Genomic DNA, 9,565 nt, shown 5'->3' with positions numbered 1-9,565 from the left:
CTCATAGGAAGGATTCAGTGGAATGATGCGTGAGAAGGATCTGACTCACAGCAAACACTAGCAGATGGGAGCCAATATTGCTATGCTATTTTATGGTCTTCATTATTTGAGAGCAGAGGCTAAGTACCACGTGAGGAAGGGCCAGGAGAGAGAGGAGAGAGACATAGAAGCAGCCAGTTTCTTCCTTATTTTCCAGGCAATTCAGCTCTGATTCTACACTTATATACCCTCTCCCAAGACAGAAGTCCCTCAGGGAACCTCCATCCCCTCTCCTTAGTGGTCAGTTCGGGGACTATTTATTGCTCCTGAGTATTCCACTTGAAGAGCTCAGTCTCTACCTACTCCCTTGCCACCCTGATATGCCACCATCACCACCCCTCCCCACCGCCACCCTGCCACAACCTCTGGAGCTTATTTCTTTCTTTTTAAACACTTAAAAAAAAATTATTTATTTTTGGCCACACTGGGTTTTCAATGCTGTGCGTAGGCTTTCACTAGTTATGGTGAGTGGGGGCTGTTTTCTGGTTGTGGGGGCTGTTTTCTGGTTGTGGTATGCTGGCTTCTCATCGTGGGGGCTTCTGTTGTTGTAGAGCACAGGCTCTAACGTGCAGGCTTTGGTAGTTGCAGCGTGCGGGCTCAGTAGTCGTGGTTCACTGGCTTAGCGGCCCCTCAGCATGTCGAATCTTCACTGACCAGGGATCAAGCCTGTGTCCTCTGCATTGGCAGGTGGATTCTTAACCATTGGACACCAGGCAGGTCCATTGGTGCTCATTTCTTGTTTATCTGCCAGGAAGCCCTATCAACAGACTTTGTGTCATCTCAGCACTTTCCAGGACGGTCCCTTACCACTCCCCTACCCCTTACCCCCACCCCACAGCTCCCCAGCTAAGGACTGTTTTGCTCCTTCGTTTATCTTTGGGAACTGAGTTTAAATTTTAACTCTGCTACTGATTTGCCTTTTGTCCAGCCACTCAACCTCTTGAGCCCCATTTCCTTATCTGCCAGAGACAGTGAATTTCGCCTTAGGGTTGGTTGCGGGGAGAAATGAAGCCAGGCAACTGTGAGGTATGATGCTTTGTTAAACGGAAAATAAACTGTAAAGGCCCCCAGTCTGTCAGGTGCTGCCCAGCTCCAGGCTCGATCCCCGTACGCTTCTCCGTACAGCTGTGAGTTCAGTCGCTCAGTCGTATCTGACTCTTTGCAACCTCTCTGTCCATGGGATTTCCCAGGCAAGAATACTGGAATGGATTGTCATTTCCTTCTCAAGGGGATCTTTCTGATCTTTCTGAACCCGTGCCTCTTGTGTGTCCTGCGTTGGCAGGCAGATTCTTTACCACTGAGCCACCTGGGAATCCCAAGGACAGGGAAAAAACCACCCGAAAGGATTAGAAGTACCAGCATTCAGGGCTCATGGACAGCAGGAATAAACAGTGCCTCTTCCCATGAGCCAGACTGGAAAGCCTCATGATTCATACAGCATTGGGTGGAGTACACAGTATGGGAGAGAAATTAGCCCTAGACTAAGCACTACTTTGGTCCTGCCTAATCTTTTTTTCTTTTTATTTATTTAATTAATTAATTTGGCTGTTCCAGGTCTTAGTTGCAGCATATGGGATCTAGCTACTTAATCTTAAAAGCAAGACCCCAAAGGATCAAACTTTAAATAATTTAACTGTATCCCAGAACAAAGTTCAAGAATACTTAATTATAAAAATATCCAACAGCCAATAGTTAACATTCACAAAATCTGGCAATCAATAGAAAAATGCACTTTATATCATATTAATAGAGCAAAAAATAAAGAATTGAAACTGACCCAGAGCTGATCTTTGTAGTTGTTGTTGTTCAGTCGCTAAGTTGTGTCCTCTTTGTGACCCATGAACTATAGCCCTCCAGTCTCCTCTGTCCATGGGATTTCCCGGGAAAAAATACTGGAGTAGGGTGCCATTTCCTCCTCTAGGGGATCTTCCAGACCCAGGGATCAAACCCAAGTCATCTGCATTGGCAGGCAGATTCTTTTACCACTACACTACCTGGGAAACCCATAGTGATGGTAATGTTGATCAATTGGTTAAAGTGGTGACGGACTGCTCCATCTCTCAGTTGGAAAAAGGATCTATTTCCCCTTTGCAGTTGGCAAATAATCTGTGGGGTCATACCTTGGGATGGTGGAAACATCCTGTTGTCTGTTTACCTGTTGTTTACCTGATGGTCTTGTTACTGAACCAGCCTGTGTCCACTCACCTGCCAGGCAGCAAAGCCAATCTACTGACAGTGGGTTGCAGTGAGGGGAAGTACAGTGTTTACTGTAGGCACCAAGCAAGGAGAACCAGCAGCTCAAGCTCAAATGACCTGAACGCCCTGATGGCTTTCAGAGAAGGGTTTTTAAAGACAACACTTAGAGTAAGGGTTGTAGCTTGTGGACTTCGATTGGTTGGTGGTGAGGCAACAGGATGGTGTTTCAGGAATCTTAATCACCAGCTTTTGAAATTTCAATCAGTCTGGCGTCTAGTGCTTGTGGTCAGCACATTGTCACCATCCTCCACCTGGGTGGGGGGAGGTCTTAGTTTCTGCACAACAGCTCAAAGATATGTGTCAGATTGTTACAATATTCCTTAAGGGGTGTCTAGAACTCTGTTTTATTGCTACATTCTTGTCATTACTTTTCCTGCTTAACTGCTTTTATTTGTTTCTGCATTCCCTCTCTTCTTTAATTAGTAACTGCTTGGGTCTACTCTTTAGAACCTGGGGAGGCCAAGGAGGCAAAAGCCTTTTCTCCCTAAGCAAGAAATGAGGGACACAAAGGGGATTTTGTACCCAGGAAGACCCCTCAGGGTCCTGCTTGGGTTTGTTTTTGTTTATTTGTTCACACTGTGCAGCACATGGGATCCTCGTTCCCCAGTTCAGTTCAGTTTAGTTGCTTAGTCATGTCCCTACTCTTTGCCACCCCATGGACTGCAGCACACCAGGCTTTCCTGTCCATCACCATCTAGTTCCCCAAGCAGGGATCAAACCCACACCCCCTGCTCTGAGAGTGTGGAGTCCTAACCAGTGGACTCCCAGGGAAGTCCCCTGCTTGGTTTTAATCCCCACTTTTCTTTGATACTCCTCAATCCTGAGGCGAATAGGAACAGGAAATGTAATAAAGGATAGAGAGGTTGATCATAAACTCAGTAAGGGAACGCAGTTGATGGGGACTCAGTTTCAGTTTTAGCAGCCATTATCTTTTGTCAATCATTTCAACAAGGATGCAAAATGGTAATAAATTTTTTTATTCTATCATTATTTCTACATTTATTTATCTTTTCTCCTGAGAATGAATTACAGTTTCTACTAAAAAGACAGGTTAAATGCTTAACTCTTTGCTTTTACTAACCAAAAATTAAATAGTCAATATAATAGCCATCCTCTGCAGTGGCAAATGAGTTCTCTATCTCTCTTTCTGTTATTTTATAAATTCATAGATTTTTATTTTCTCAATGTTTATGATAAATTACATTCATTTTTTGTTAATATTCAAATTGTCCAAAATTTAGTCAGTGGCAGACTCTTGGAGTTGTTTTTTGTTTCTTATTAATCCTGAGTGCATTCGTATTTTTTGGCATAACAAGGTGTTCCAGTCACTGCTTATATTTTCCCTGTGCAAGCTCAAGAATTAGTCATTTCTTCAAAGAGACCTGGTCAATTTTTAAGAATAAGATTTGGACTCAGGTTCTGCTCATCATTACTGACTTATTATTTAATACTTCCAGGCCCTCCCTTTCACTGAGTAAATCTAGGAATGAATATATATGTAATCAAGAGGATACATTTTTATTTCCAGCTCATAAGTGTTTTTCGTGAACTTCTTTGACTTTATAGTCAGATCACTTCTTACGTGAAAGATCTTGATTCTTAATAGTCACATATTTGCTTATTTTCTTTATTCTACATGATATAAACAATAGTTCCAAAATTATTGTAAAAATATAAATATTAATAATATAAATAAACAACAAGGTCCCACTGTATAGCACAGGGAACCATTTATAGTCAATATCCTGTGAAAAATCATAATGGAAAAGAATATGAAAAAGAATATATATATATGTATATATATATAACTGAATCACTGAATCACTTTGCTGTACAGCAGAAATTAACATTGTAAATCAACTATACTTCAATTTAAAAAAAGAATGAAAAAGAAGGCACCCTTCAGTTACTGTAGATTTGAACAAAGAACAGTAAGGATAAAAATACTAGATGATGTTTTGGTCCTCAAAATATATCCCTTTTGGACTTTCCTGGTGGTCCAGTAGTTAAGACTCTGCACTTCCAGTGCTGGAGGTCCAGGTTCGATCCTTAGTTAGGGAACAAGATCCTGCATGCTGCGATAAAAATCCCCCCATGCTGTAACTAAGACCTGACACAGCCAAATAAATTTTTAAAAATTTAAATCTAAGTAAAAAATAAAAAAGAATATATTTCCTTAAGTATGTTGTTGTTCAGTTGCTAAGTCATGTCTGACTCTGCGACTGCATGGACCGCAGCACACCAGGCTCCCGTGTCCTTCAGTATCTCTCAGAGTTGCTCAAAGTCATGTCCATTGAGTCTATAATGCTATCTAACCATCTCATCCTCTATGGCCCCCTTCTCCTTTTGGTTTCCATCTTTCCCAGCATCAGGGTCTTAAGAATGTAGACTTCCAGTATTCAAAGGTCACTCTATTGTTCTTGGGCTTCCCCAAGGTCTCAAGTGGTAAACAATCTGCCTGAAATGCAGGAGACGTGGGTTCGATTCCTGGATGGGGAAGATCCCCTAGAGAAGGAAATGGCAACCCACTCCAGTATTCTTGCCTGGAGAATCCCATGGACAGAGGAGCCTGGTGGGCTACTGTCCATGAGGTCGCAAAGAGTCCGACACGACTGATCAAGCACACACTATTGTTCCTTACACATTTTAAACTATGGGAATGAATTATATCCCTTAAAAGGAGAAGAGAACAGGTCCCTGAGGACAGAAGCATTTAGATGTTGATAGAACAGTTGGCAGGGCTTCCCAGGAGGAGCTAATGATAAAGAACCTGCCTGCCAGTGCAGGAGATGTAAGAGACACAGGTTCAATCCCTGGGTCAGGAAGATCCCCTGGAAGAGGGCATGGCCACCCACTCCAGTATTCTTGCCTGGAGAATCCCATGGACAGGGGAGCCTGGTGGGCTACAGTCTATAGGGTTGCAAAGAGTCAGACATGACTGAAGTGACTTAACACAGCACAGAACAGTTGGCGGGAAACTTTGAGATATCATAGGGACTCAGAGATGAAAGGTTTTCATTATCAGTGGAGGGTCCACACTGTATTGACATCCCTTGAGAGCTCAAACATGATACAGACAGATAATACTAATGACAACACACAAGAAATGTATCAGATACTTTTCTGTATGCCAACATAAAATAATAGAAAATATGTATATTGGTTTCCGTCCCCAGTTCCTGGCACAGAGGTCCTAAAACACTTATAATTTCCCAACTGATTAGAGCACTAGGAACATCTTTTTTTTTTGTCTAATATTTGGTCTTTGACCATGGTTCCTGACATAGAGTTCCTAAATTCCTTGGAGTTCACCAAGTGATCAGAGCATTTTTGTCCTAATGAATCCACTTTTGGTGGATTCCTGGATAGCTTCAGGAGGAGGGGTGGTCACTAGAAAGATCAAACCAGGATTAGAAGCTTGGAACTTTCAGCCCCACTGTGTATCCTCAGGAAGGGAGGAGGGGTTGGAGACACAATTAATGATTGATCATTCTTAACTATGTGTTGAAGCCTCCATGTGTGCGTGAGTGCATGCATGCTTGTTTCAGTCAAGTTGGTGGCCTTGAAAAGAGCAGTTTTAGTGGAAAAATGGGCACAGTAGATTGAAGTATGATAATAAGAGGGAGAGGGTGGGATGGTTTGGGAGGGTGGCATTGAAACATGTATAATATCATGTATGAAATGAGTCGCCAGTCCAGGTTCGATGCACGATACTGGATGCTTGGGGCTGGTGCACTGGGACGACCCAGAGGGATGGTATGGGGAGGGAGGAGGGAGGAGGGTTCAGGATGGGGAACACGTGTGTACCTGTGGCGGATTCATTTTGATATGTGGCAGAACCAATACAATATTGTAAAGTTAAAATATATATATATAAAAAAAGAGTGAATCTGGGGGACTTTCCTGATGGCCTAATGGTTAGGATTCTGGGTTTTCACTGCAGTGGCCCAGGTTCAATTCCTGGTTGGGGCAAAAGCTGAGAGATGCAGCTCCCCCTCCCCAAAATGTGAATTTGGGGTGAGAAAGTAGAGACATCAAACTGAGTCAGTTCCTTGAAGAAAATTGGCTGCACAGAGGGGAACAGAGGATGGAAACACAGATGGGAAAGATGTAGGGTCAAAGGAGAGCTGATTGCTTATTTCAATATAGTAAGTTCTAAAACATGTTCATTTGCTGATAGAAAAAGTCAATAGGGAAGGAGAAACTAGTGATACAGAAGAGAGGGAATAATTAAGAAGGTGAAAGGGATGGGACCCTGAGACCCAGAGTGCCTATGGAGGGAAAAGTTTTAGATAGGGTAAGATATTTGTACAGTACAGATATCCCTCAGTACGGGAAAGTATGGGAGTTCTCTTGACTGCCATTTCCTCAAAAAGCTTGAGACAGGGACTTTCCTGATGGTTGAATGGCTAAGATTCCATGCTCCCAATTCAGGGGGCCCAGGTTCAATCCCTGATCTGGGAACTATATCCCACATGCCACAACTGAGACCGGGCACAGCCAAATAAATAAACAAGAATAAATTTTTTTTTTTTTAAAAAGGTTGAGACAACATTGCCAGCTGAAAGATGAGAGACGTCTGTGAGAGAAGTTTAAAGGAAAGAATGTATGAAAGAGTTGTCTGACAGAGTGAGCCAGTAAGGTTGAAACCCCACTGGGGTTTTTATAAACTTGAATCTCAAGTAAAACAATCCTTGGCAATTTCCTGGTGGTCCAGTGGTTAAGAATTGGTGCTTTCACTGCTGTGGGCCCAGGTTCAATCCCTGGTCAGGGACTAAGAGCCCAGAAGCCTCAAGGCCAAAATAATAATAAAATGAAGCTAAAGTGACTGGTTTTCTCCAGTTGTGTTCAACATGGCTGCCAGAGACTGCAATAGATGATCCCGGATGGGGTGGGGCAAGGAGGTTATCACAATGTTTGAGCAGGGAATCCAGGGGGACCAGGAGGCACGTGGATGCAGAAGGGATGGGTGGACAGTGTGTCAGAGCCAATGGATCTGTGGTCTCAGAGAGGTCAAGGATGGAAGGGAGGAGGTGGTAAAGGAAAACTGAGGCTCAGCTTCAGTGTAGAGGTATGATCCTGGGAGACCAAGGTCTCTGAAAACGAGGCAATTGAGGAAGACTGTTGTTGAACCAATGATTCTAGAAGAACAGTAGGAGAAGTGAGAAGACAGTCTTTCCACAGGGAAGTAAACAGAAGTCAGAGATGATGAGGAACATTCTTAAGGTCATACAGTGGTCTTGGCATTGAGGCTGGGATATGAAGCCAGATCTACCTAACCTCAGAGCCTGGATCAAACCATTACTCTAGGACTTCCCTGGTGGTTCAATGGTTAAGAATCCACCTGCCAATGCAAGGGACATGGTTCCATCTCTGGTCGGGGAAAATCCCACTTGCCTGGGGGCAGCTAACCCACTACGCCGCAACCACTGAAGCCCACATGCCTTGGAGCCCAAGCTCCGAAACAAGAGGAGCTACCACAATGAGAAGCCCATCATCACAGCTAGAGAGTAGCCTCTGCTTGCTGCCACTAGAGAAAAGCCCCACATGCAGCAACGAAGACCTAGCCCAGCCAAAACAAACAAGCAAACAAACATTATTCAGTTGTTGAATCAGGGAGTTCAGCTTCTGGGCTGGGTCCCTGAGTTGCTTTTGTCTCTTCTCTTATAGGCCTGGCCTCTAACAGGCCAGCTCATGCCAACAACCAAATGGATTACCCCAGCCAACTGCCCCCATCATCTCTGAATCCTACATTCTGCCCCTGTCGTGGACTTCTCCTCACTTTTAGCTGGCTGTCTCCAGAACTTTTTCTCACCTGGTAGCTGCGTCTGTGGCCCTAGATCCTGTTGTTCGTGGTATAATAGTCTGTCCCATGGCTATGCCTTCTTCTGACATGAACTGTAGGAGAAATGCTAGTGATGAAAAATAACACCTGTCCCTATTACCTGATCAAGTACCCACTGTAAGCCAAGTTTGGCATATATCCTCTCTCACATGGTCCTCATGACATCTCATTATTGCCCCCATTTTACAGATGAGAGCACTGACACTCAGAGGGATTACATCACTTGTCCAGACCACACAGCTGGGATGTTGCAGAGCTGGAGTCAATACTGAGTATTTCTGTGTCTTACAGTCCTTGCCCTTTGCAAATCGTGAAAATTAAAAAGATAATGGACGTGACAGACTTTGTACCAATATAACAGTCTTATTAAAATAACTTTTTCAAAATAATTCCGTGTTTCCTGGCCTCCATCTGCCAAGGCAAGCCAGTATTCCATGTCAAATCTCCTCTAAGAAGTCCTCAGGATCTCTGGGGGTGTCTTATCTGCATTCCAGAACTAGTCCTGCCAGTTGCCATGTGACCTTACCATTGCTAACCCTGATTGAGTAGACTCTTACAGTGTTCCTAGCATCTGGACTAGCCTTTAACACGCACGATTTCATACACATGTCCACACACCCCTAAACAAACAAATGAACAAGCGTATATATATTTAAGTATATGTGTGTGTGTGTGCTGTGCTCAGTTGCTCAGTCGTCTCCGACTCTTTGCAACCCTATAGATTGTAGCCTGCCAGGTTCCTCTGCCCATGGGATTCTCCAGGCAAGAATACTGGAGTGGGTTGCCATGCCCTTCTCCAGGGGATCTTCCTGACCCAGGGACTGAACCCGCGTCTCTTGGGCCTCCTGCATTGGCAGGTGGATTCTTGACCACTAGCACCACCTGACATGTAAAATATTGCTGCTACTTCACACAGAGAGGTGCTGACTAGTAGCTGTTGGCAGCATTCAGAGCTCAGGGTTGGCAGAGAAAGCTGTAGTGTCTGTGTCCCACAACTCCAACCCTGGCATCTCTCCTCGGGAATTTTAGAGTTGTTCCGAACAGTACATGGTCCCCAGTGCCTGGTGCTCAGGCACTCATGGAGATTCTCTAAGCCACCCGACATCCTTTAATAAATTTCTTTCCTGTTCAAACTGAGGAGAGTTTTGAGTTGTTGTTTTTTTATTAATTTTAATTGGAGGCTAATTACTTTACAATATTGTGGTGATTTTTGCCATACATCGACATGAATCAGCCAGGGGTGCACATGTGTCTCCCCCATCCTGAACCTCCCTCCCACCTCCCTCCCTATTCCATCCCTCTGGGTTGTCCCAGAGCACTGGCTTTGAGTGCCCTGCTTCATGCATGGAACTTGGATATGTAAAATAGATGTATTTTACATATGGTAATGTACATGCTTCAATGCTATTCTCTCAAATCATCCCA

The 9,565-nt window shown here is 43.9% G+C and overlaps 1 long non-coding RNA gene across 1 annotated transcript; it reads left to right on the top strand.

Moving 5' to 3' along the window:
- The first annotated feature begins 975 nt into the window (after positions 1-975).
- LOC113902782 lies at positions 976-8,529 on the top strand. Its single transcript, XR_003513914.1, has 2 exons — positions 976-1,065; positions 8,330-8,529. It is a non-coding gene; the product is annotated as an uncharacterized LOC113902782 (long non-coding RNA).
- The last annotated feature ends 1,036 nt before the right edge of the window (positions 8,530-9,565 follow it).

This window comes from Bos indicus x Bos taurus, chromosome 13 (assembly GCF_003369695.1).
Source record: "Bos indicus x Bos taurus breed Angus x Brahman F1 hybrid chromosome 13, Bos_hybrid_MaternalHap_v2.0, whole genome shotgun sequence".
Classification (NCBI taxonomy): Eukaryota; Metazoa; Chordata; class Mammalia; order Artiodactyla; family Bovidae; genus Bos; species Bos indicus x Bos taurus.
Note: the sequence above shows the minus strand (reverse complement) of the source record. Positions and strands in the feature narration are given on the sequence as shown.